The following is a 24,902-nucleotide window of genomic DNA, read 5'->3' as shown; positions in this document are numbered from 1 at the left end:
AATTATACAATAAAAGTATGACACTCTGACTAGATAGGAAAGTTGCAAAAGGAAAAAGATTACAAGACACATTTAAATAATACTAAGAATAAATATTTTATATGCATGATTATTTGCTTTTTATATGTTTTTATCTTCATTTTATATGGTTTTGTGATCAAAAATAGTGCCTAGGAAAAAAAAACTAAACTTTTTTTTTTCATCAGAATTAAACTATTTTCTGCATTAAAGTATCTTTGGAAATTTTGTTTACTTCTTGGTGAAACAGGAAAGAATCTTGGAACCAAAATTTCCATCTGTGGGTTCAAGGGATTAAACCAATCCTGCCAACATACACCAGTTGTAGATTTTGTAACAATGAGCAAGTGTGTGTCAAATGGATAATACTCTATGGCTATTCATAGGATATTGATAAATTGATTGCTGAAAGCTCCGTTCTAATTTTCCATTCAATGGCAACGTTGCTAAGTGAGGCAGATTAAAGTTGCCTAATTGATTGGTATTTGCAGAAACAATCCACAGAAAAGATAAAACTACACGTACCTTTTTAAAGTTCTGTTGGACCAGGTCATATCACTTAGTGAATGAACCTCTATCTGAAACATAAAGAGTACCTAAATATACTCAGTGTAGGAAGCCCCCCAGAAAGAGTTGATAGCAACATTTGCTAAAATGCTATTGGGCTTCAATAGAAAGTGAAAGGACCAGTTTATTACCAGGTCATTATATTTTATCCCTCTTAGTTTTACATGTGAAAATTCAAAGAAGCATTTTACAAGTTATAAGGTATCCAAATATATGGCAGGAAATAAAACTGACTTAAATTTAGAGTATGGTCATGACATAATCTTCCCTTACTCTTGTCCTCCCCCCAAAAAATAAGAGGGCACATTTACAACACGGGCCCTAACACCCTTCCTTCTGAAGCACCTCACAAGGATATGATTCTAATATAGCACAGATCAAATCAGGTGTCTCCTCTATTAACTGCAAACAGTAAAGATAAGATGTGGCTTAATCAGCTTCTAGACTAGAGGCAAATTACGTTCTTCCTCTTCTATATCAATGTTATGAAGAGATAATAGAGTTACTCATTCAGCCTCATGTTATCTCTATCATTGAAAGGAAGAAAACATAATTATGCTCATTTTCCAGGTTAAAAAAATGAAGCACAAAAATAATTAAATGCTTGACCTTGTGTCATAATGTGAATCGATATGGCAAATTTCAGATATTCTGGCACTCAAGCCAGGACTCTCTTCCAGACACCATGCTCTGTTCTCTAAATGCATTATCTGGAGCTAAGTTGTTTCAAACACTTGGTTAAGAAAAGGAGAATGAAAAGCTTTTTGTCCTTTTCACTCCTGACTTTGGTATGTTAGAAATATCAGAGGGTTAGAAATAGGACTGTCTTCTTGCTACTTGCTTTAGCTCCGTCTCGAACTAGCTGTGGAAGATGGCTCCATCACGCGAATGTTAGTCCTGTACTCACCTTTCTCACTGACTACACGATGATTGCTGTGGGTGCCTTAGTCTGCCAACATGTGGGTTTAGGAAAACAGTTGATAATGTATTCGAACACGCTTTGAAAAGTATAAAGTATTAGATCAAGTCCTGTGTATTAATAGCATAGCACCACTTACAAGTGTTGTTAATAACCACACCGTTTTCTGAATGCCCATAGCACTGTATACACCTCTCTCAGGATGCTTATCGTTTTTCATCTTATGCATCAAAATAATTGCTGTTCAGTACACAGAGTATATTCTTTGGTACAAGAATCATGAGACTTTTATACCCTCACAACTCTGAAGCTTATCTATTGCAACCAATGAATAATTTGCCCGAAGGTTGGATTATCCCTGAGATCATCTTTGCCATTGATGTAGACCGCAGCATTGCCAGCATGACTGTGCTTCAGACAAATCAAGGGCACACCCACAGTGACCTAGATGGACAGCAAGGGCTTCCTGTAGGACACTTTTTCATGGGCATAGAGATAGCCTAACTTTATTATTTTCTGTATGGAAATGGTTGATGCCCCCTCATAACCCCTTAATAATCAGAGTGAGTTCATACTCACAGCATAGGGAAAAAATAAGAATTAACTGTGGCTGAAAACTCCCATTTAAAATTTTTTACAAGCAGAATCAGACCTATAAATACAGAGAACAAACTGATGGTTGCCAGAGGGAAGAGAATGGGAGGCTGGGCAAAATGAATGAAGAGGAGTGGGAGATACAGGCTTCCACTTATGGAATGGATAAGTCCTGGGAATAATAGATACAGCACAAGGAATATAGTCAATGGTATTGGTAATAGCGTTGTACGATGACAGATGGTAACTACATTTGCGGTCAGAACAGCATGACGTATAGAGTTGTTGAATCACTCTGTTGTACACCTGAAACTAATGTAACATTTTGTGTCAACTATACTCCAATAAAAAAATTAAAAACAAATAAATAAAAATAAATAAAACAGTTTTTACAGAGGCAGCTTGCTTGTCTACTGCTAGTACTGATTGTATGTAAGAATGTGCTTGAATGTCCACAGTTACGCTTCAAGATTCAAGGTATTTTATATCAGAGATTCCATGTCAGCCCCTAGCTTTGTACCATGATGTGTATTGCTCACATTTATTAAATATGAATAACATTAGCAATGGGAGAGTAAATAGGCCCTTTAACGGTCTGTTAATTGTTCTTTGATGTGGGACTGTGTGTGTGTGTGTGTGTGTGTGTGTGTGCTGTGTGTGTGTGTGTGTGTGTGAACACTGGCCTCTGGGTGCACACACAGCACTACTACCACCAGGCTGCTAGTGCTCTAAGTTGTGCTTCCAGGGACAAAGAAAAATTTGTGCTAATATATTCATTCTACTAAGCCCTTTTATAATTAAGGGACATGAATTTTCCAGACAGCTGACCTGGGTCAGATTGTAACTTGTCACCGCTGAAAAGCTGAAAACTAATTGACCCTGAGATCAAAGTCCTTGACTTCAGCTAAGAATGCCAAATCTCCATGAGCAATGCTATTCAGCCAGGCCGATCTGGCAACCTTGGTCTATCTTACTTCCTATCTTCCATTTAATTCAGTTATGCACATTTTAAAAAATTGTAATCACCGTTCCTTTATAAATGGCCCTATTAACTTCTGCAATCATTCCTTTCAATTATCAGGCTTGGCCTTCAAAAGGAGGGCATTCCAATTTCACAGTCAACACAAGATGCAATTTTACACTTGAAAATAATGGCAAAAGATAAAATGGTACATGGAGACAACATTTTAGCCACAGATGCCCCATCATTTTACTGGCTGAAAAAACGGCATCTGAGACATCCTTTAGAGTTTCTAGGAAATTTTGGAACTGTATCTTGCAGATTAATATATTTTAAATAATTATTATCTCTGCCTGACAGATGCAGCAATTTGTGCATGGACTCACTAGGAATAAATGCTGTTTGCAGGAATAATTAAAATAGTAATCAGTGCTGTTGACCTGCCCACCACTCCCTTTCCTTCCTAAAACTAATCAAGCATCCTACTTGCTTTCACAGGACTAACATTATTGATAGGACAAAGATTTTGAAGTTGAATGGAAATCCATGTATATGTACTGACCACTGCCATTCTTTCTTCTGAGGCATCAGTAAGAAGGTTTAACAACAAAATACACATGAGATACACTAAAATGGAAGTTTGCACTTTTAAAACTGCAATTTAAGATTTTTGAGGCTCAAGTCTTTGACAAATAAGCAAATATGGTCCTTTATTTATAAAACTGCTTCTTAGTTCTTGCCATTTGCAACGATGTGGATAGAACTGGAGGGTATTATGCTGAGCGAAATAAGTCAAAAAGAGAAAGACATGTATCATATGACCTCACTGATATGAGGATTCTTAATCTCAGGAAACAAACTGAGGGTTGCTGGAGTAGGGGGTGGGGTGGGAGGGATGGGGTGACTGGGTGATAGACACTGGGGAGGGTATGTGCTCTGGTAAGCGCTGTGGATTGTGCAAGACTGTTGAATCTCAGATCTGTACCTCTGAAACAAATAATGCAATATATGTTAAGAAAAAAAAAAGAAGAAGAAGATAGCAGGAGGGGAAGAATGAAGGGGGGGAAATCCGAGGGGGAGACGAACTATGAGAGATGATGGACTCTGAAAAACAAACTGAGGGTTCTAGAGGGGAGGGGGGTGGGAGGATGGGTTAGCCTGGTGATGGGTATTAAAGAGGGCACGTTCTGCATGGAGCACTGGGTGTTATGCACAAACAATGAATCATGGAACACTACATCTAAAACTAATGATGTAATGTATGGTGATTAACATAACAATAAAAAAATTAAAAAAAAAAACAAAACTGCTTCTTAGTGACTCTCCTTACTCTAAGGGGAAAGAGGTTGCCCAGTAAGACCCAGACGCCTTTGCCCCTTAACCATAAACTCCATCACAGAGGCCATGTCTATGTTCTAAAGATGTGTTAACAATGGGATATCACCTCACAACTGTTAGAATGGGTAGTATCAAAAACACCAAAAATAAATGTTGGCGAAGATATGGGGAAAATGGAACCCTTGTACACTGTGGTGGGAATGTAAATTGGTGCAGCCACTATGGAAAACACTATGGAGGCTCACAAAATTAAAAATAGAGCTACCATATGGTCCAGCCATTCCACTTCTGTATATTTATTTATCTGAAGGAAATGAAATCACTATCATGAAAAGATTGCATCTCCATGTTTATTGCAGCATTATTTACAATAGCCAAGACATTGAAACAACCTAAGTGTCCATCAATGGATGAATGAATTTAAAAAATGTGATATATCTATGATATAAATGTGATATATATATGAACAGTTCTAGTCATCACAGCAAGTTTTAAATATGTATTTTTAATCTGATTAAGTAATGAGATAATTAACTACAGGTTTTCACTTCCTGTTTAGTGGCAGAGTCCAAAATGTCTAGGTCTTAAAAGGCCACAGACCACATAATGCCTGTTCATTTCCAAGCTATTATACAAACAACAGAAACCAACAAATCTAGGTCAAAAACACCTAGAAGCACTTTGCAAAGCATCCACATGTGCACAGAACCATGCGGAAAGCATTACAAAGCTGGTTGAAAGCCAAAACTGAAGCACAATGACCTAATCCCATGTCATCCAACTGTGTGAACAGCTTTTCCACCAATCATCTTGTAAAAACAGGCTCGGATGTTAAAGAAAGGTATCTGCTCAATTTGTAAATGACAGTTGGCTTTCAGTGTACGTGGCAGACACCAAGTGTGCACCCAGAATTTTTTTTAAAATAAAGGTAGTGGCATTTATTAGCCTGAATAACTTGAAATCTGGAGGAAAGGCACCTCGATAACACAAAGTACTTTCACAAATAGATTTTGGCAACACTTTACAACAATGTTCATAGATTAGCCACAGATAAAGACCAAAATGGATTACCTGCTAAGTCCCAGCAGAAGAGGGATCCCAATTCACTGTTCTGATGCTCCTTCTTGGTCAAATGTAAAAATCAAGTCAACTTCAACTGTAAAAATACATTTTAATTCATGTGAGGAACTTGCTTTCTCCCTTGAGAGAAGCAGTAACTGATTTTCCAAGTTAAGCATTAAGAGGAGAATTCTCATTTATATGTAGACAGACTGCTCGATTTTCTCACATATGTATATGTCACTCACTCACAGACATAATTCATTAATTCAGCAAGTGTGCAGTAAGTGACTGATCTTCACTGGGCACTATTTTTGTTCCCAGAGTTACATAAAAGGAGAAAATGGCTCCTACTCCGCAAAGCTGACATTCTTGCCAAAAGAGACAGCGAGAACACAAACAAATGCATAAGAACAGAATATGTCAGATGGTAATCAGTTCAATGGAGAATAACAAAGCAGGGTAAAGAGAATCCTTGAGTGTTGGGGTGACATGCATTGCACTATATAGACAGTAGCCAAAGAAGGCCTCCAGGACAGGTAGCATTGAGCAGAGAGGGGCGAGAAGGGAGGGTAAGACATGCACAGAATCCTGAAGGGAGTGGGTTCCAGAAAGTGTGAGTGGCAAGTGCAAGGACTGGGAGGCAGGAGCATATTTGGTCTATCAGGAAATCAGCTAAGAGGCCCCCCAGCTGGAATGAAGTGAGGAGAGTGGGGGAAGAACTTACCTGAAGGCGCACATGGGATCTTACATTTTGTTTGGTTAGATCACTCTTTTTTCTTTTCTCCCTCTTCTTTCCTTCACCACTGACTGCATCACCACCATCCCCAGTACAGCTCCTATTATTAACCCAAAATGCATCTTTCCAAATTTTCTCTTTGATTATATAGTTATATTCAGACACATAAAGGTTGTGTTCTTTTTCATAAAAGTGAAATCACATTATTCATCCTTCTCTGCATATTGCATTTCCCATTTAGCCACATCAACCCTGTCTTCAATTTTATCCAAATCAGATTATCAAGTTTGAAGTCATTATTTTCAAAGAAAACGCAAAATTCCATGAATTGAAGAGATTCTGTTTCATACAACCTTTCTCCTATTGATGGACATGGTTTCTTTATGTTCTTTTGCTACTATAAACAAAATGCAACAAATATCTTGACTATGTATTCTTATATGCTGATGTCTTTATTTTGATTGGATATATTCATTAGAATTGAATTTCTGAAGTATGTATATGTTTATTAATATATGTTGATACCTTTATAATAGTATTAACTACAATAGCCAAATTATGGAGAGAGCCCAAGTATCCATCAACTGAAGAATGGATAAAGAAGATATGATGTATATATACAATGGAATATTATTCAGCCATATAAAAGAATGGAATCTTGCCATTTGCATTGAAATGGATGGAGCTAGAGAGTATAATGTTAAGCAAAATAAGCCAAAGAAAGACAAATACTATATGATTTCACTCTTTTGTGGTATTTAAGAAACAAAACAAGCAAAGGGGGGGAAAAGAAAGACAGACAAACCAAGAAACAGACTCTTAACTGTAGAGAACGAACTGATGGTCACCAGAGGGGAGATGTGTAGGGGGGGATGGGTGAAATAGGTGATAGGGATTAAAGAATGCATTCGTGATGAGCACTGGGTGATGTATGGAAGTGTTGAATCACTATATTTTGCCCTTGAAACTAATATAACACTGTATGTTAACTAACTGGAATTTGAATAAAATTCTTTTAAATAATAATAAAATAAAAATAAAAAACAAAAAAAATTGTTGTAACAATTCACATTTTGCCTAAGAATAGTACAAGGGAACCTTTGTCCTCATATCCTGCCATCAGTAAGTATTATCTGTACCAAAATGTTATGCTTGTGTCAGTAGCTTTCAGGCTTTATTGATGAGTACTGTTCCATTATATAACTACACCTCAATTTGCCTATTATTCTACTAATAGATATTTGGTTTGTTTCCATCTTGAGAATATTATAAATACGGCTGCTGTGAGCATTACCTCAACAAGTATTTTGTACACATGAATGAGCAAATACTTATTAGTAAAATTGCTGGGTCATACCATAGATTATGTTTAATTTCATACAAAAATGTCACAACAGTTTTCTAAAGTCTTTGAGCCGTTTTACATTCCACCAGCAATGTCTGAGAATACCCACTACTCCACTGAGTCAACAACTAGGTGGCATCAATCTTTTTGAATTTAGCCAGTCTAGCTGGTATGGAATTGTATCTCATCATGGTTTTAATTTACAATTCCCTGATAACTAATTATGCTGAGCACTTTTCCATGCCTTTGTTGGACATTCATATATTTTCTTTTGTGAAGTATCTGTTCCAATCTTTTGCCTATTTTTTTAAATTGAGTTGTTCATCTTTTTTCTTTTAGAGTATAGAAATCTTTATATATGCTGGATGTGAGTTTCTTCTCAGATATATCTTTTGAAAATTACATATTTATTTTCTTAATAGTGTATTTTTATTAGAAAAAAATTTTGTTGGCCCAGTCTATCAATTTTTGCTTATGGTTAGCGTTTTAGGTGTCCTGCTTGAGAAATCAATCTACCTTGCTTATAGTTACTGTTTTAGGTGTCCTGCTTGAGAAATCAATCATCTACCTATGTTCTATTCTAGCAACCTTATCTGGCTTTATATCCAGGTTTTAGATTTGTTTGGGTTGTGTATTTGGGTCTATGATATATCTCAAATTAATATTTCCATATGGATAGAGGCCAAGGTTCATATTTTTTCTATAAGGATTTCCAGTTTTTCCAGCATCATTTGAATTGAATTCAAATGGATTGACTAAAAATCAAGGACTATACATTGGGTCTGCTTGTAGGCTTTCTACTCTGTTCTGTTGAACTGTATGTGCATCCCTATGCCAATACCACACACTCCTAATTATTGTAGCTTCAAGGTAAATTTTGAAATCATGTAGTAAAAGTCCTTCAAGTTTCTTCTTTTTTAGAATTATTTTGGCTGCTTTAGACCCTTTGTATTTCCATAAAAAATGTAAGCATGTGCTTGCCGATTTCCTCATAAATGTCTGCTGTGATTTTATTGTGATTGGTTTGAATTTATGTCAATTGGGAAGCATGGACATATTAATAATATTGAACCTTCCAATCATAAATACAGTTGTATATCTTCTTACTTGTTTAAACCTTTACTTTCTTTTGGCAATGTTTTACAATTTTAAGAATAAAGGTCTCACACTTCTTTCATTAGATGTATTCCTAATATTTGATTTTTTATTCTTTTGTAAAATGAATGTTAAGTTCAATCTGCTAGTCTATAAAAATTCATTGCTAGTCTATAAAATGCAACTGTTTTTATCTTTGTGACCTTTTACTCTGTGAAGTTTCTAAATTCACTTTATAGTGTTTTCTACATACAAAATGATGTTGACTTTTTCAAACTTTTGTGACATTTCTCTTCCTTGTTACATTGACTAGGACTCTCAGTTGAATAAAAACAACAAGAGCAGACATCTTTGCCATGGTTCCAATCTTGCGGAGAAGTAATTTAATATTTCACTATTAAGTAGGAAGTTAGGTGTGAGTTTTTCACAGCTGCCTCATATAAGATTGAAGACATTCCTTTCCATTTCTGGTTTGCTGAGAGTTTTTCTCCTGAAGAGATGTTAAATTTCTTCAGCTACTTTTTCTGACTCTACTGAAATATTCACATGGATGGTAAGTGGTGAATTACACTTAATGTTCATGTATTAAATCAATCTTACATTCCTGAGATAAATCCCACTTGTCATAATATATTATCTTTTCTGTGTATTGCCGGATTTGATTCACTAATATTATATCTACGTTCATGAAGGAAATTGTTATGTAAATTTTCATTGAACATTTGTCAGGTTGGCATATCCAGGACATGCCTCATAAAACAAATTTGCAGGTTTTTTCCTTCTCCTTTATTTTCTGAAAGAGTGTATATAGGATTCGTGTTATTTCTTTTTTTTTTAATTGCTCAGTTTATTCTTCAAAGTCCTCTTCAGTTCTAAAATTCTCTGACTGCAACATTTAAGAGCTTATTCCCAATTAACTTTTAAGAGTCAGAAGTTTAAATGTGCAAATATCATTCTTTCTTGATAGAACACACCAGTGAAGTTACCTGAGCCTGGAATTTTCTTTGTGGATAGGGTTTCAATACAAATTTAATTTCTTCCATAAATTTGAGCTATTTATATTTTCTATTTCTTCAGAAGTCTCTGGGTAAGTTATGTTTTTCAAGGAATGTATCCATTTTATCAAAGTCGATGAAATTATCGGCATAAAGTTATTAATTACATTTTTTAATGATACACTTTTTCATTATTGATGTTGGTAACTTGTGTTCCCAGTCTTTTTGTCTTGATTAGTCTCGCTAGTTTACCACTTCCATTAATCTTTTAACAAACTTGCATTTGCTCTTTTTTTATTGTTTATTTTTAATTTCACCGGTTTCAGCTTTTGTGTTCGTTTCCTGTTTTCTACATATTTAAGGTATAATTTCTTGTTCTAGCACTATCTTTGGAATATGGAAGCTTAGGAAATTAATTTTATACATACCTTCTTTTCTAAAATGAACAATGAAAGCTTTATATTTCCTCTAAGTAGTTTTTCAGTTGTATCCCACAAATTTTGATATATTAGGGCTTTTGTTTTGCATTTTCCAAGTTTTTATTTTGTTTTAATTCCAGTATAGTTAACATACAGTGTGATATTAGTTTCAGGTGTACAAATATAGTGATTCAACACTTCCATACATCACCTGTGCTCATCACTGACAGGTGCACTCCTTAATCCCCAGTACCTGGGGATTTAGGTTTCCATTATCATTTCTTTGAAAATATTTCCTAATTTCCTGTGTGATTTCCTCTTTGATATAAGGATCATTTAGCAATACATTGTTAAGTTCCCAAATATTTAAGAATTCTCCAGATAGGTCTTTGCTACTGATTTCTAAATACCATTGCAGTGCTGTATAATGTCAATCTTTTGATATTTCTCTTTATCAAGACCTGGGTTATGGCATAGCCTATAATCCATCATCCAGTTTTGCCAGGATTTTATGTGCCCTTGAAGAGAGAGAACATCTCACAGTGTTGGTTTTATGGTTCTATCAATGCCAGTTAGGTCAGGTTGGTTAATAATGTTATTCAAATTACTTAAATATTCTGTGTGCTTACTAATCTTTTGTGAACTTCTCTAAATTACTGACAGAGGGGCATTAAAATTTATAGTTATGATTATAGGTCTGTCATTTTCTTTTTCTAGTTCTTCCAAATTTTGCTTCATATATATAGAAGATCTATTATTAGATGCATGCACATTCAGGATGTTTCCGTCTTCTTAATAAATCCATCTTTGTGACATTATGCCATGTCCTATTTTTATTTCTAGTAAAGCTTCCATCTTTTTTTTTTTTTTTAAAGATTTTATTTATTTATTTGACAGAGAGAGACACAGTGAGAGCAGGATCACAAGCAGGGGGAGTGGGAGAGGGAGAAGCAGGCTTCCTGCTGAGCAGGGAGCCCGATGCGGGGCTCGATCCCAGGACCCTGGGATCATGACCTGAGCCGAAGGCAGACGCTTAACGACTGAGCCACCCAGGCGCCCCAAAGCTTCCGTCTTGAAATCTACTTTGTGTGATATGAAGATAGCTAGACCAGTGTTATTATGATTCGTTTTTGTATGGCTAGTTAAGAAATTGAAATTTCTATTTAATTTCATCTTAATTAATTAAAATATAAATAGCTACCTGTGGCTAGTGCCTAGTGTAGGAGGCAGCATAGCTTTAAAGATAAGAATATATATCTTTAAGTTACCATAGTTCATTTTTTAAATAACATTATATTATTTTATGAGGAATGTAAAAAATTTACAAGTGTATAATTTCATTTATCCCCCTCTTGCCTATAGTGCTTTTATTATCCCATATCTTTTTTATATGTGCTGTAAAATACACAATATATATTATCATTATTCCTGCTTTAAACTGTTAATAGTCTTCCTGATCCCAGGGTGTTTTGGAAAGAATTCTCTTAGCTCTCCTGCCCTGCTCTCAGACTGCAGTCCTTGAAAGCCTGTCGTGCCTCAAATAAGCACTGCTTCCCACTTTCTGAGGGTGCTGTTTGGGGGGGAAGGGGAAGCCCACTGTGCCCAGGAAAGATGACTCTCAGAGCTCCTGCCTTATCCCCAATCCCCTGTTGCATGACCCTGGGCACCCTGGGAAGACCCAGGGAGAAGCTGGCCAGCACTGCAGCTGCAATTTCTAAAACTTCTGAACTTTCTTTCTTCCTTTTTTTTCTTTTTATTTATTTGACAGAGAGAGAGACACAGCGAGGGAGGGAACACAAGCAGGGGGAGTGGGAGAAGGAGAAGCAGGCTTCCCGCTGAGCAGGGAGCCCGATGCAGGGCTCAATACCAGGACCCTGGGATCATGACCTGAGCTGAAGGCAGATGCCTAACGACTGAGCCACCCAAGCGCCCCTGTCAGGAACTTTCTAAGCTGGAATGACCTTCATTAGTCTCCCCACTAGAGAGTGCTGAGCTGGAAGTTAGAGCTAAATCTCTGTCTTTTGTGAGCAGATTCAATACCTGGCTAATTGAGAGCATAAAATAGATGCTCGGGAAGTACTTTTGGTTACCTGTAAGCACAAATTTGTAGAAGGCAAGGACTTGGTTGTGTCCATTGGAAGACTCATGTCTGTTCAAGAACAAACAATTTTCCAGATAACACTTTTGCCTTTCTGTTATTTCATAACCCTTTGTATGAACTTATACTCAAGTTGTGCTTGTTGTCCTGCAATTTATCTTCTGCCCTAGTCTCTGAGCTCCTGGAGCTCAGGGATCCTGTGTCAGTCGTCTTCGAACTGTTCTCTATTCCTCCCCCGCCCACCCTCATCATCTGGAAACAGCAGAGCAAAGGCATTAAGAGGTCTGAGCCTGGATAGACTGCCTGGATTCAAATTTCTGTTCTGACACTTACTTTGTGACACTGGAAAAGTTATTCAATCATCCAGTGCTCCTCCTCCTCCTCTGCAAGATGGTGACCAAAATGTATCCCTCACAGGTTTGTTGTGCAGGTGAAATGAAATAATATTTGCAAAATGTTTATTACAGAATAAACTCAAATTGGTATTCATGTTATTATCCAACACACAGAGGGCACCCAATAGTTGATGTATAATTAATCAATTGACGAGTGAAAATACCAGGTGCCTGCAATTTCCCTGAGTGAAGGAGCCTCCTCACTCCCAATAAAACTGCTCAGCTGGCTTTGCTTACCACTGTAGGTCATGGCTCAGCAGAGATGCTCGGCAGCTGCTCTCCCCAAGGGACAGTGACTACCCATGGCTGCTACCACCCAGGAAGGCAGGCGACAGCCCTGTGCAGCTATGGCCTCCCCAAGATCCCTGATGTCCTACGTGGTGACATATGTGAGTTGGAGATGCGGGTTCGTTGTACTCCAACGGGAAGGCTGGTGGAACCTGATGAGGCAGGAGTTTGAAGAATAAAAAACAGTATCTCTTACTAGTGAAGAAACGAATTCTCTGTACTAGAGAGACTGCCTGTAACCAAGGGTTCCAGGCTGGGCGTGAAAAATGGAGAAGGCAAGTTCACAGAAATGCAAACTGGTGTAAGATTGGATTGCCAATCCCTCACCCTTAATGCTAACCCTAACCCTCCTGTGATTTCCAGACTCCCACTTTCTACCTAGTATGGAGTAGACAGAAGCCACATAGGAATTTATAGTCTTAACTTAGTCAACAATGGTTGAAATGGCAGAATTTCCCGATAAAGCTTGTTTGAATGGCAGAACAGAGGCCTGAAGCTTCCAGTCTCTTCTGCTTCAAGTCCTGTGCACCCTAGGCTTCAGGGCAGAGGTGCAGCCACTGAGGAGCAGCCCAGCACCTGCAAAGAGCAGGCTCAGTCCTCTGGGGAGGCCATGGCTTGGTGAGGACAACTCAGTGGAGGACCAGGAACTTGCAGGAGAGGCCAGCTTCACCACACGCAAAGGCACACACACACACTCAAGAAGAAGCCAGCGAAAGAGACCATGCCTTTTCCATATACCACCTACACACACACACACACACACACACACACACACCCTGGCCTAACCAACAGCAGGTCCTTTGCAATGTCAAATTGTCTACTCCTCTTCCTGAAGGGACGAGTAAGTGGGTAATGTGGGAGAGCAACTAAATGCATTTACTCCAAAACCACCCACTGCACTCTGACACTCACACCCAGGACAGGAATGAAAACTTCCTTCTAGGTGGAAATGTGAAGACAGAGGGGAAGAAGTTTACCCCTAAACACACTGTGCACAAGACTGATGTGTGAAGTCTGTAAGCAAGCGTCCAGTGGGCCCCTCCCTGTGCATGCCAGGACCTGTGCCAGGGGCTGTGAGTGTGACAGTGGAGGTCCTCTCTCCCACCACCAGAGAGCCTTTAACATGTCCCATGTTGCAGCCTCTCCCATGAAGGCTAATACTGACGGCAGTTCAATAATTCCCTCAGACGTAATCTGTAAAGTAAGGAAGGTGTCAAAGAGCTTTTTAGAAGGGCTTTCAGCCCTTGTAGGAAACTAAAGAACAATATAGTCTTGCAAAATGGACAAGGAGAGATTGCCCACCCCAGAGAGCATCCGGGGGCAGGGGAGGTCCAATCCAACTTCCTCGTGATATCCTGAAGAATCAACGAGAAGGGGCAGTCCCGCTATCGTGGCAATTTGCCAAACAATTTGGAAGCTGAGCAACATTGGGTCCTGTTTCTGACTTTAACTTACAAACTGACTAACCTCATTCCTTATTTTCCTGGAAATTCTTTTCCTACTCCACAGATTTGCATTTACGTTCAAATCAAGTGAGGAAATGTTTCTGAAAGCACATTTTCCCTACATGTAGTCACAATGGGTCTGTGATATGAATGATTGAAAGGCATCAACAAAGTGAGAGGATATAAATGTGAAGACTCGGAAAGTTAAACAGAGCAGGAGGCAGCGAGTCATGCAAGCCATGGAAAGTCACATCCCCAGGAACCTCAGAATTCCCTTGAGAAATAAAGCTATGGATGGTCATACGCTTGTAGTCTGGGGTTCCCATGGAAGGTGAAGAGCTCCCCACTTACCTTTGCCCTTCTTGTGGGGGCAGGATTATATACCCATCCACCTCCCCTTATTCCCTTCCCCAGCCCGACTGCTCTAGAGACTCTGACAGTCCATTATGTACAAATAACTTGAACATGTCTTAGTATTTACTGGGAGACCGGGTGAATTGAACTTCAATTTTCAGGCTAATTCTTCCTCTGCAAGCCTAACCCTTGGGCTATCTGAGACCTATCTCTAAAGTAATGAGTAAGAAACAGAGATGTATTATTAGTCCACAGATGCAGCCTGACTCTTGTTTGTGAGCCTATCCATCAGTCAGTTGGTTCAGGCATTCATTCGACAACTACCTGCTGAGCCTGGCCCATGTGTAGTCACCACATTGAGTACTGATGACTCTTGCGGTAGCCACTGGTACTAGCTGGTGAGGGATGGAAAGTTGGTATCTATAATACATCAGCCCCTTCTTAGAAAATTGGACACAGTTCAGTGAAAATTCAACTTTGTTTAAGATGTTCAAATGATCTTACATATATTTGCTGATTTTCTTTTAAAACACTTAATTTTTAATATTGAGAAACTTGGAGAAGAAAGCCTAGCTGTTGAAAAGTTAGACCATGATCAAATTATAGATACATTCCTAGGACTTCTGGAGAAAAGTTGAGAAATCCCAAATTCACAGATTCATTTGCCATAATTATTTTGTGTTTGCTCTATTCCTGATATGATTTCTAGCCATTGGGAATGCACAGTGCATACCAAGTGCATACTGCTCAAGCAGGCCTGGCACATGACAAAACAGAGATGCTATTAGTTATTAACACTATTTTGAACCTATTGTATGCCAAATAAATATTGCATTGGTGAATATATAAAAGAGGTCAGTTCCAGGCACTAGGAATAACCACCAGCCTCTCTCTCCCAGATGATATTCCAAGATGGGCTGCCAGTCACACAATACAAATCACTCCCACGGGACCCTGGGAGATCTTCCACTGATTTTTCCCCTCAGTGTGAAGCTCCAAGTTCTGAGCATAATATATTATGGTCATTGAAGCCTAATTCCAGCATATTGCAAGAACTGAACTGATCTCAACCATAAGCAGGTGCCCATAAATGCTTATGAAAGAATAAATGAGGCTAGCACATCCAGAGTAGAACTCTTACAATTCCAACCCTAGTGAAATGAATATAAATCAGACTAAGACAGATGTTGGAACTTATTAAAAAGCTGTTCTACCCTCTTCAACATGGGGGACATCTGTTGTTCATCGGCCACCCAGCTTCCATTCACCCTGCCTCAGGGAACAACATCTTTATTTTGCTTCTGGTTGGGTGACCAACTGTGTGAGTTTGTTTAAGACTGGGGATTTCCTAGAACACAGATCTGTGCAGTGCTAACACCAGGATGGTCCCCTACAAACCAGGACGCTTGGTCATCCTAGTTCTGATGAAACACAATTTCTCTCCTTTATTTATATGAGCCAAACAGATTTGGTTCTGCTGCTGGTCCAGGAACTCCTAGGATGTTTTTCAGCTCTGTGTCAGGTAGTAAAAATATTTTATCATGCTGGCTTTTACCTGAACAGATGTAGAGTCTGGAGCTGCCAAGGCCATTTTGCTATGACATGTGAAAATAGAGAAATGGAGTCAAACCAGAGGAAGCTGAGCCCAAAAACGAAGACACAGAATCTAAACACTGGTGACATAATCTGAACACTCAAATTAATCTGTGCTTAAAACAAGACTACCTCACAGTTGTATTACCCTACAAGCTTACTCCTATATAAATCAATATAGTTAAAAGGAAATTTCTAGATTTACTAATATTTATTTCTCAGTTTCTGATAAGTATAAGGAAACTGCTAGATATGCTCTCAATCCTCAAGGAGTTAATGTATTTATTCACAAGATGGAAGAAAAATAAATAGAAACTTAAGGTGGCATATGATGAGTGGTACAAGAGTAAGTGCACCTAAGTTCTGGGAAATCAATTTGGTCTGAGAGGATCAGGGAACATTATTGAGCTTTAAGGCCATATGGGCTTTCCTGCATGCAGAAACAGAAAAAAGACTTCAAATGGAGGCACCCGTCACTTATCACTGCAGGTAATCATGTGTCCCCTGTGGGACTGTAAGCCCCTGTGTCCATCCCCATCCTGGGAGTGCACATCCAAGGTACCCAATAATGACAATGAGTGAATGACAACATGCTTCCATGGTGCCTTCTAGGAACACAGAGTGGATAGATGAACATTAAGTAAATCCCTGGAAATATTAATCTGACATTGGCATATTACGTATTACATATTGGCAAGATACAATGGCAGAGAGAAAGTCCAGACTAAAGAGGGCAGAGCGTGCTTGTTTTCACACTCTAGGGAGGAAGTTTTTCCCCTACAAGCAACTACATCCTGTGTAAAACAAATGTTGTATTGCATTGCTGGGCAAATAGGAAGTAAAAAAAAAAAAAAAAGAATGCTAGGGAAGTCAATGAATTTTGTAGATTTGGCCCCCAAAACAGACGCTGAAACAACAACTAAAACACAGGTATTTTATTAGGAAGCACCAACTGTATACCACACACCATTTTGCAACAGAGAATCCACAGCCCTGAATTCCTGATTCCTCCAGGGGTTACGTTCTTATCCCAATGAAAGCAGAAGCAAATCCCAGCTAAAATAAGAACAACCTTATTCGTTAGTACAATCAAAGTTGGAAGGGCAATAGTTTTTGGAATGACAACCCAGGTAAAAGAGGGAATTTTTTTTTTTCCTGAAGACCCTATGGAACAGTACAGCTCAGTCTCCATAAACCTCAGTTCATAGTGGTTTTATACAGAGGCTTTCACCTGAACAGATGTAGGGTCTGGAGCTGCCGAGGCCATCTTGCTATGACATGTGGGAAATTATAATATATTATATTTTATATAGAGGCTTTATCTTAGCAGAAGGGTGGTTTGAAGATCCAGTGTTTTATGTCAATGCCTTTGGATTTCCACTTATGGAAAGCTCTAGTGCTACTGGGCCTATGGAAATATTACTTGATTTTTGGAGAGCCTTCTAATACATCTGTGACAACTTTTGAAAACCTGAAACAACCAGAAGATAAGAAGAAGGATTCCCTGTTTGTGTTTATAGTGGATGTTTGGTTGGACCAAGTAAAAGTATGAGAAAACTTCACATTATGTTTCTGGTTATTCACCAGCCCCTCCAACCTGCTTTATCTTTTTTTTATTTAAATTCAATTAGTCAGGGCACCTGGGTGGCTCAGTCGTTAAGCGTCTGCCTTCGGCTCAGGTCATGATCACAGGGTCCTGGGGTCGAGCCCCGCATCGGGCTCCCTGCTCAGCGGGAAGCCTGCTTCTCCCTCTCCCACTCTCCCTGCTTGTGTTCCCTCTCTCACTGTGTCTCTCTCTGTCAAATAAATAAATAAAATATTTTAAAAAATAAAAAATAAATAAATTCAATTAGCTAAGGTATTATTTTTTCATAAAATGTTCAATGATTCATTAGTTGAATATAACTGCTTTATCTTTTGTGATAATTTTTCATCAGCACCACATGGAAAAAATCAAAATGAATCTTTGAAAGCGGTCATTTTGGATTTGCCCATAGTATCTGAGTTTCTGATCCAGAGTATCATGGATTTGGTTCCATCTGACCAAGGCCACGACTAGCTAAAACTTCACTAATGAATTTTCACTAAGTACCATGTACTAATCCTTGAGAATTCAGTATTATAGACAAAGATTACTGTCTTTTGTGAAAACTTCGTGAAACAAAATGTGCAGAAACTGTGTTCCTTTTTCTAGTTAAATTAGATGTTGCTCATCTTTTTATTTCAAAAATATGAGAGTCCTCTAGTCATCTCTGCTTGCCCAAGGTGGGGGGCATATGACTTTGCCTGAGAATGTGTCCTGGGTCTGATATGATTCCACCGTGGACAGATCTGATTTTGCACTATTACCAATACCAGACACCTCTGCATGAACCTTGCCTCTTTCCCAAGAAGATTTTCCTTCAAGATTTCTAATTCTCCTAATAAGATGTAAAAGATAGCAAATTTCAAGGCTTTGAGATTATTAACTACCATATGAAGAAACAAAATTCATCAGCTTTCTACTTACCTTTATACTTTATCTAACTTTGATATAATTTACAATAAAGTTATGGAGAACCTGAAAAACCAATGACTGTATTGATTACCTATGGCTTCACAACATCAAAACTTTGTTGCTTAAAACCAGTGAGTATTTCTCTGCACTCTTGTTTGGTTGGCATTGTTTCTCCTGTCTTTCCACAAGTGTGATGGGGTCTGGATGTTTTGTCTGAGTCTCAGTCACATACGTTTCTGGAGGACTGGCCACACATTCCACATGCTCCTTCCTGCTGGGAATCTTTATAAGGTGATCTGAGGCAGCATTTCAAGAGAGTGAGAGAGAAGCTGTAAGGTCTCCTGAGGCTTAGGCCCTGGAACTTGTGCCATGTCACTGCTGCCATAATCTAGGGTCATGACAGGTCACAGTGCCTTCTCCAAGAACTAGACTCTACCTACTGATGTAAGGTATGGTGAAGTCATGTTGCAGAGAGGCACCAATAGGGATGAGAGAGTTATGGTGACCACCGTCACAGACTATCTGCCCTAGCCTGCCCTCGGGCCACAGTAATTCATTCTTCTCCTGATGAGTAAACACCCCTTCCCAAGACCCTTAAAGTCTCATCTGATGATCATGACCACAGACCATCCACAATCCCTGTCCTGCATCATGGACAAAGGCAGATGAGAGGATCCCTGGAGCCCTGGAGTAGCTCCTTAGATGTGGCCCACTGTAATCCAAGAGACTGAGGATTTAAGAAAAGTTTCTTGCCAGGACACCTGGATGGCTCAGTGGGTTAAGCATCTGCCTTCAGCCCAGGTCATGATCTCAGAGTCCTGGGATCGAGTCCCGCATCGGGCTCCTTGCTCAGCGGGGAGCCTGCTTCTCCCTCTGCTTGCTGCTCCCCCAGCTTGTGCTCTCTCTCTCTCTCTTTGACAAATAAATTTAAAAAAAAAAAAGAAAAGTTTCCTGCCATCCACAAGCAAAACCTAAAATGGTGAGATGGGGAGGGGGGAGGAGCAAGATGGCAGAGGAGTAGGAGAACTAAATTTTGTTTGGTCCCAGGAATTCAGCTAGATAGGGATCAAACTATTCTGAACACCTACAAACTCAACAGGAGATCGAAGAAAAGATTAGCAGCAACTCAAAGCGACCACTTTCTGGAAAGTAGGACATGTGGAGAAGTGAATCCGAGGCAATATACGGGAAGACAGACTGTGGGGGGAGGGAGCCTCCATCACCAACTACCGGCAAGTGATAGAACAGCGGAGCACAAAATCAGAATTTTAGAAGCCAGTTCCACTGAGGGATGTTACTCCAGTGGCTAAGTGGGGGTGGAACCCTCACTGAGACAGTGTGGTCTCAGGACCCGCAGGGTCACAGAAGGACCGGGGGTGCCTGAGTGCCGCAGAGCTCCCAGGTATAGGAGCAGGGAAGCCGGCTACAAAGATGGAGCCGAGGAGTGGGCTCTCAGCTCGGGGTTGCCATAAACCATGATCCATGGCACAGTTGGGCCACTACTCTTCCAGCAGGGACCCAACAAGCGACAGATCCAGGGAAGCTCCTCATCCTCTTCTGGGAGGAGTGGCATGAGAGTGCACCGCAGGAATCTGCTGGGTTTGGAGACTCCAAATGGGGTCAGGTGCCAGAGATAGAAATGCTTGGTCACAGGCCAGTTGAGCACAGAGGGCTGCTGAAGACTGGGGAGACAGGAGTGATTGACTGCTTTTCTCTGGGGGCTCAGTGAGGAGTGCGGCCCTGAGTTCTTGGCTTCTCTGGGGCAGAGACTGGGAGGCCACCATTTTCTTTCTCATCCTCCAAAGCTGTACCGAAAGCTTGCAGGGAACAAAAGCTCTTGAGAACAAACCCGAACAGATTACTTAGACCAGCCCCAGCAAGGGCGGGGCAATTCCGCCTCCAGCAAAGACATTTGAGAACCATGGCAACAGGCCCCTCCCCCAGAAGATAAGCAAGAACAGCCAGCCAAGACCAAGTTTACCGATCAATGAGAACTGCAGAACTCCAGCACTAGGGGAATACATCACATAGAATTCATGGCTTTTTTTTCCCATGATTCTTTAGTCTTTCAAAGGTAATATTTAATTTTTCCTTTTTTTCTTTTTCTTTTTTTTAATTTTTCTTTTTCCCTTTTTCAACCAATATCTTATCAATCCCTTTTTTTAAAATCTTTTTTATTTTTCATTTTTAGAGTCATATTCTATCCCTTCATTGTAGTTAACCTTATTTTTTGTATATATATAAGTTATTCTCCCTTTAAAATTTTGGGATACAGTTTCTTCTAATAGACCAAAATATACCCTAAATCTCTAATGTATGGCTTTGTTCTAGTCTCCTGCTTGATCACATTCTCTCCCTTTTATTTTTTTTAATTTCTCTTCTGTTTCCAACCAACTTCTTATCTTATCAATTCCTTTTATAAAATCGTTTATAATTTTCATCTTTACATTCATATTCCATCCCTTCATTGTATTTACCTATATTTTTGTACATATATAAGTTTTTCTTTCTTTAAAATTTTGGGAGGCAATTTCTTCTAACAGACCAAAATACTCCCAAAATCTAGTGTGTAGCACTGATCTATTCACCAGCCTGATCATATTTGCTCATATTTTTTTTCTTTCTTTCCCTTTCTTTTCCCCCCGGTTACAGGTCTCTTCTGATTTGTTTCATGTATATTTTTCTAGGGCCATTGTTACCTGTTAGCATTTTGTTCTCTCATTCATCTATTCTCCTCTGGACAAAATGACAAGATGGAAAAAATCACCTCAAAAAAAAGAACAAGAGGCAGTACAGACTGCCAGGGACCTAACAAATACGATATTAGTAAGATGTTGGGACTAGAGTTCAGAATGACGATTTTAAAGATACTAGCTGGGCTTGAAAAAAGCATGGAAGATACTAGAGAAACCCTTTCTGGAGAAATAAAGGAACTAAAATCTAACCAAGTCGAAATAAAAAAAGGCTATTAATGAGGTGCACTCAAAAATGGAGGCTCTAACTGCTAGGATAAATGAGGCAGAAGAGAGAATTAGTGATACAGAAGACCAAATGATGGAAAATAAAGAAGCTGAGAAAAAGAGAGATAAACTACTATTGGATCATGAGGGCAGAATTCAAGAGATAAGTGATACCATAAGGTGAAACAATATTAGAAAATTGGGATCCCAGGAGAAGAAGAAAGAGAGAGAGGGGCAGAAAGTATATTAGAGCAACTTATAGCAGAGAACTTCCCGAACTTGGGGAAGGAAACAGGCATCAAAATCCAGGAGGCACAGAGAACCCACGTCAAAAATCAACAAAAATAGGTCAACACCCCAACATCTAATAGTAAAACTTACAAGTCTCAGAGACAAAGAGAAAATCCTGAAAGCAGCTCAGGACAAGAGGTCTGTAACCTACAATGGTAGAAACATTAGATTGGCAACAGACCTATCCACAGAGACCTGGCAGGCCAGAAAGGACTGGCATGATATATTCAGAGCACTAAATGAGAAAAATATGCAACCAAGAATTCTATATCCAGGTAGGCTGTCATTGAAAATAGAAGGAGAGGTAAAAACCTTCCAGGACAAACAAAAACTAAAAGAACTTGCAAACACAAAACCAGCCCTATGAGAAATATTGAAAGGGGTCTTCTAAGCAAAGAGGGAGCCTAAAAGTAACATAGACCAGAAAGGAACACAGACAATACACAGGAACAGTCACCTTACAGGCAATACAATGGCACTAAATTCCTATCTTTCAATGGTTACCCTGAATGTAAATGGGCTAAATGCCCCAATAAAAAGACACAGGCTATCAGACTGGATTAAAAAAACAAGACCTATCCATATGCTTCATGCAAGAGACTCATTTTAGACCCAAAGACACCTCCAGATTGAAAGTGAGGGTGTGGAAAACCACTTATCCCAATCCTAAGGACATCAAAAGAAAGCTGGGGTGGCAATCCTTATATCAGACAAATTAGATTTTAAACCAAAGACTATAATAAGACATGAGGAAGGACACTATATCATAGTTAAAGGGTCTATCCTACAAGAAGATCTAACAACTGTAAATATCTATGCCCATAACATGGGAGCAACCAATTATATAAGCCAATTAATAACAAAATCAAAGAAACACATCGACAACAATACAAAAATAGTAGGGGATTTTAACACCCCCCCCTCACTGAAATGGACAGATCATCTAAGCAAAAGATCAACAGGAGAATAAAGACTTTAAATGACACACTGGACCAGATGGACTTCACAGATATATTCAGAACATTCGATCCCAAAACAACAGAGTACACATTCTTCTCTAGTGCCCATGAAACATCCTCCAGAACAGATCACATCTTAGGTCACAGATCAGGTCTCAACCAGTACCAAAAGATTGGGATCATTCCCTGCATATTTTCAGACCACAATGCTTTGAAACCAGAACTCAATCACAGGAGGAAAGTCAGAAAGAACTCAAATACATGGAGGCTAAAGAACATCCTGCTAAAGAATGAATGGGTCAACCAGGAAATTAAAGAAGAATTTAAAAAATTCATGGAAACAAATGAAAATGAAAACACAACTGTTCAAAATCTTTGGGATGCAGCAAAAGTGGTCCTAAGAAGAAAGTATATAGCAATACAAGCCTTTCTCAAGAAACAAGAAAGGTCTCAAATACACAACCTAACCCTACACCTAAAGGAGCTGGAGAAAGAACAGCAAATAAAGCCTAAACCCAGCAGGAGAAGAGAAATAATAAAGATCAGAGCAGAAATCAATGAAGTAGAAACCAAAAGAACAGTAGAACTAAGAGCTGGTTCTTTAGAAGAATTAATAAGATTGATAAACCCCTGGCCAGACTTATCAAAAAGAAAAGAGAAAGGACCCAAATAAATAAAGTCATGAATGAAAGAGGAGAGATCACAACCAACACCAAAGAAATACAAACAATTATACAACATATTATGAGCAACTCTATGCCAGCAAATTAGATAATCTGGAAGAAATGGATGCATTCCTAGAGATGTATCAACTACCAAAAACTGAACCAGGAGGAAATAGAAAACCTGAACAGACCCATAACCACTAAGGAAATTGAAGCAGTAATTAAAAATCTCCCAACAGACAAGAGCCCAGGGCCAGATGGCTTCCCAGGGGAATTCTACCAAACACTTCATGAAGAATTAATACCTATTCTTCTGAAACTGTCCCAAAGAGTAGAAATGGAAGGAAAATTTTTAAGCTGTTTTATGAGGCCACCATTACCTTGATCCCGAAACCAGACAGAGACCCCATCAAAAAGGAGAATTACAGACCAATATCCCTGATGAACATGGATGCAAAAATTCTCACCAAAATACTAGCCAATAGGATCCAACAGTACATTGAAAGGATTATTCACCACGACCAAGTGGGATTTGTCCCTGGGCTGCAAGTTTTGTTCAACATCTGCAAATCAATCAATACATTACATTAATAAAAGAAAGAACAAGAACCATATGAGCCTCTCAATAGATGCAGAAAAAGCTTTTGACAAAGTACAGCATCCTTTCTTGATTAAAACTCATCAGAGTGTAGGGATAGAGGGTACATACCTCAATATCATAAAAGCCATCTATGAAACACCCACAGCAAATATCATTCTCAACGGGGGAAAACTGAGCTTTTCCCCTAAGGTCACGGCAGGGATGTCCACTATCACCACTGCTGTTTAACATAGTATTAGAAGTCCTAGTGTCAGCCTTCAGACAACAAAATGAAATAAAAGACATCCGAATTGGCAAAGAAGAAGTCAAACTCTCACTCTTTGCAGATGATATGATACTTTATGTGGAAAACCAAAAGACTCCACCCCAAAACTGATAGAACTCATACTGGAATTCAGTAAAGTGGCAGGATATAAAATCAATGCACAGAAATCAGTGGCATTTCTGTACACCAACAAGACAGAAGAAAGAGAAATTAAGGAGTGGATCCCATTTACAATTGCACCCCAAACCATAAGATACCTAGGAATAAATCTAACCAAAGAGGCAAAGAATCTGTACTCAGAAAACTATAAAATACTCATTAAAGAAATTGAGGAAGACACAAAGAAATGGAAAAACGTTCCATGCTCATGGATTGGAAGAACAAATATTGTGAAGATGTCCATGCTACCTAGAGCAATCTACACATTCAATGCAGTCCCTAT

The 24,902-nt window shown here is 38.9% G+C and overlaps 1 long non-coding RNA gene across 1 annotated transcript in view; it reads right to left on the bottom strand.

The window, feature by feature from the left end:
• Window positions 1-24,902, bottom strand: part of LOC118544495 (uncharacterized) — an 80,700-nt gene that overhangs the window by 45,318 nt on the left and 10,480 nt on the right. The window contains exon 2 of the long non-coding RNA XR_004921623.2: window positions 5,469-5,553. This is a non-coding gene — a long non-coding RNA (uncharacterized LOC118544495). The remainder of the gene's footprint in view (window positions 1-5,468; window positions 5,554-24,902) is intronic.

This window comes from Halichoerus grypus, chromosome 5 (assembly GCF_964656455.1).
Source record: "Halichoerus grypus chromosome 5, mHalGry1.hap1.1, whole genome shotgun sequence".
Taxonomy (NCBI): Eukaryota; Metazoa; Chordata; class Mammalia; order Carnivora; family Phocidae; genus Halichoerus; species Halichoerus grypus.
Note: the sequence above shows the minus strand (reverse complement) of the source record. Positions and strands in the feature narration are given on the sequence as shown.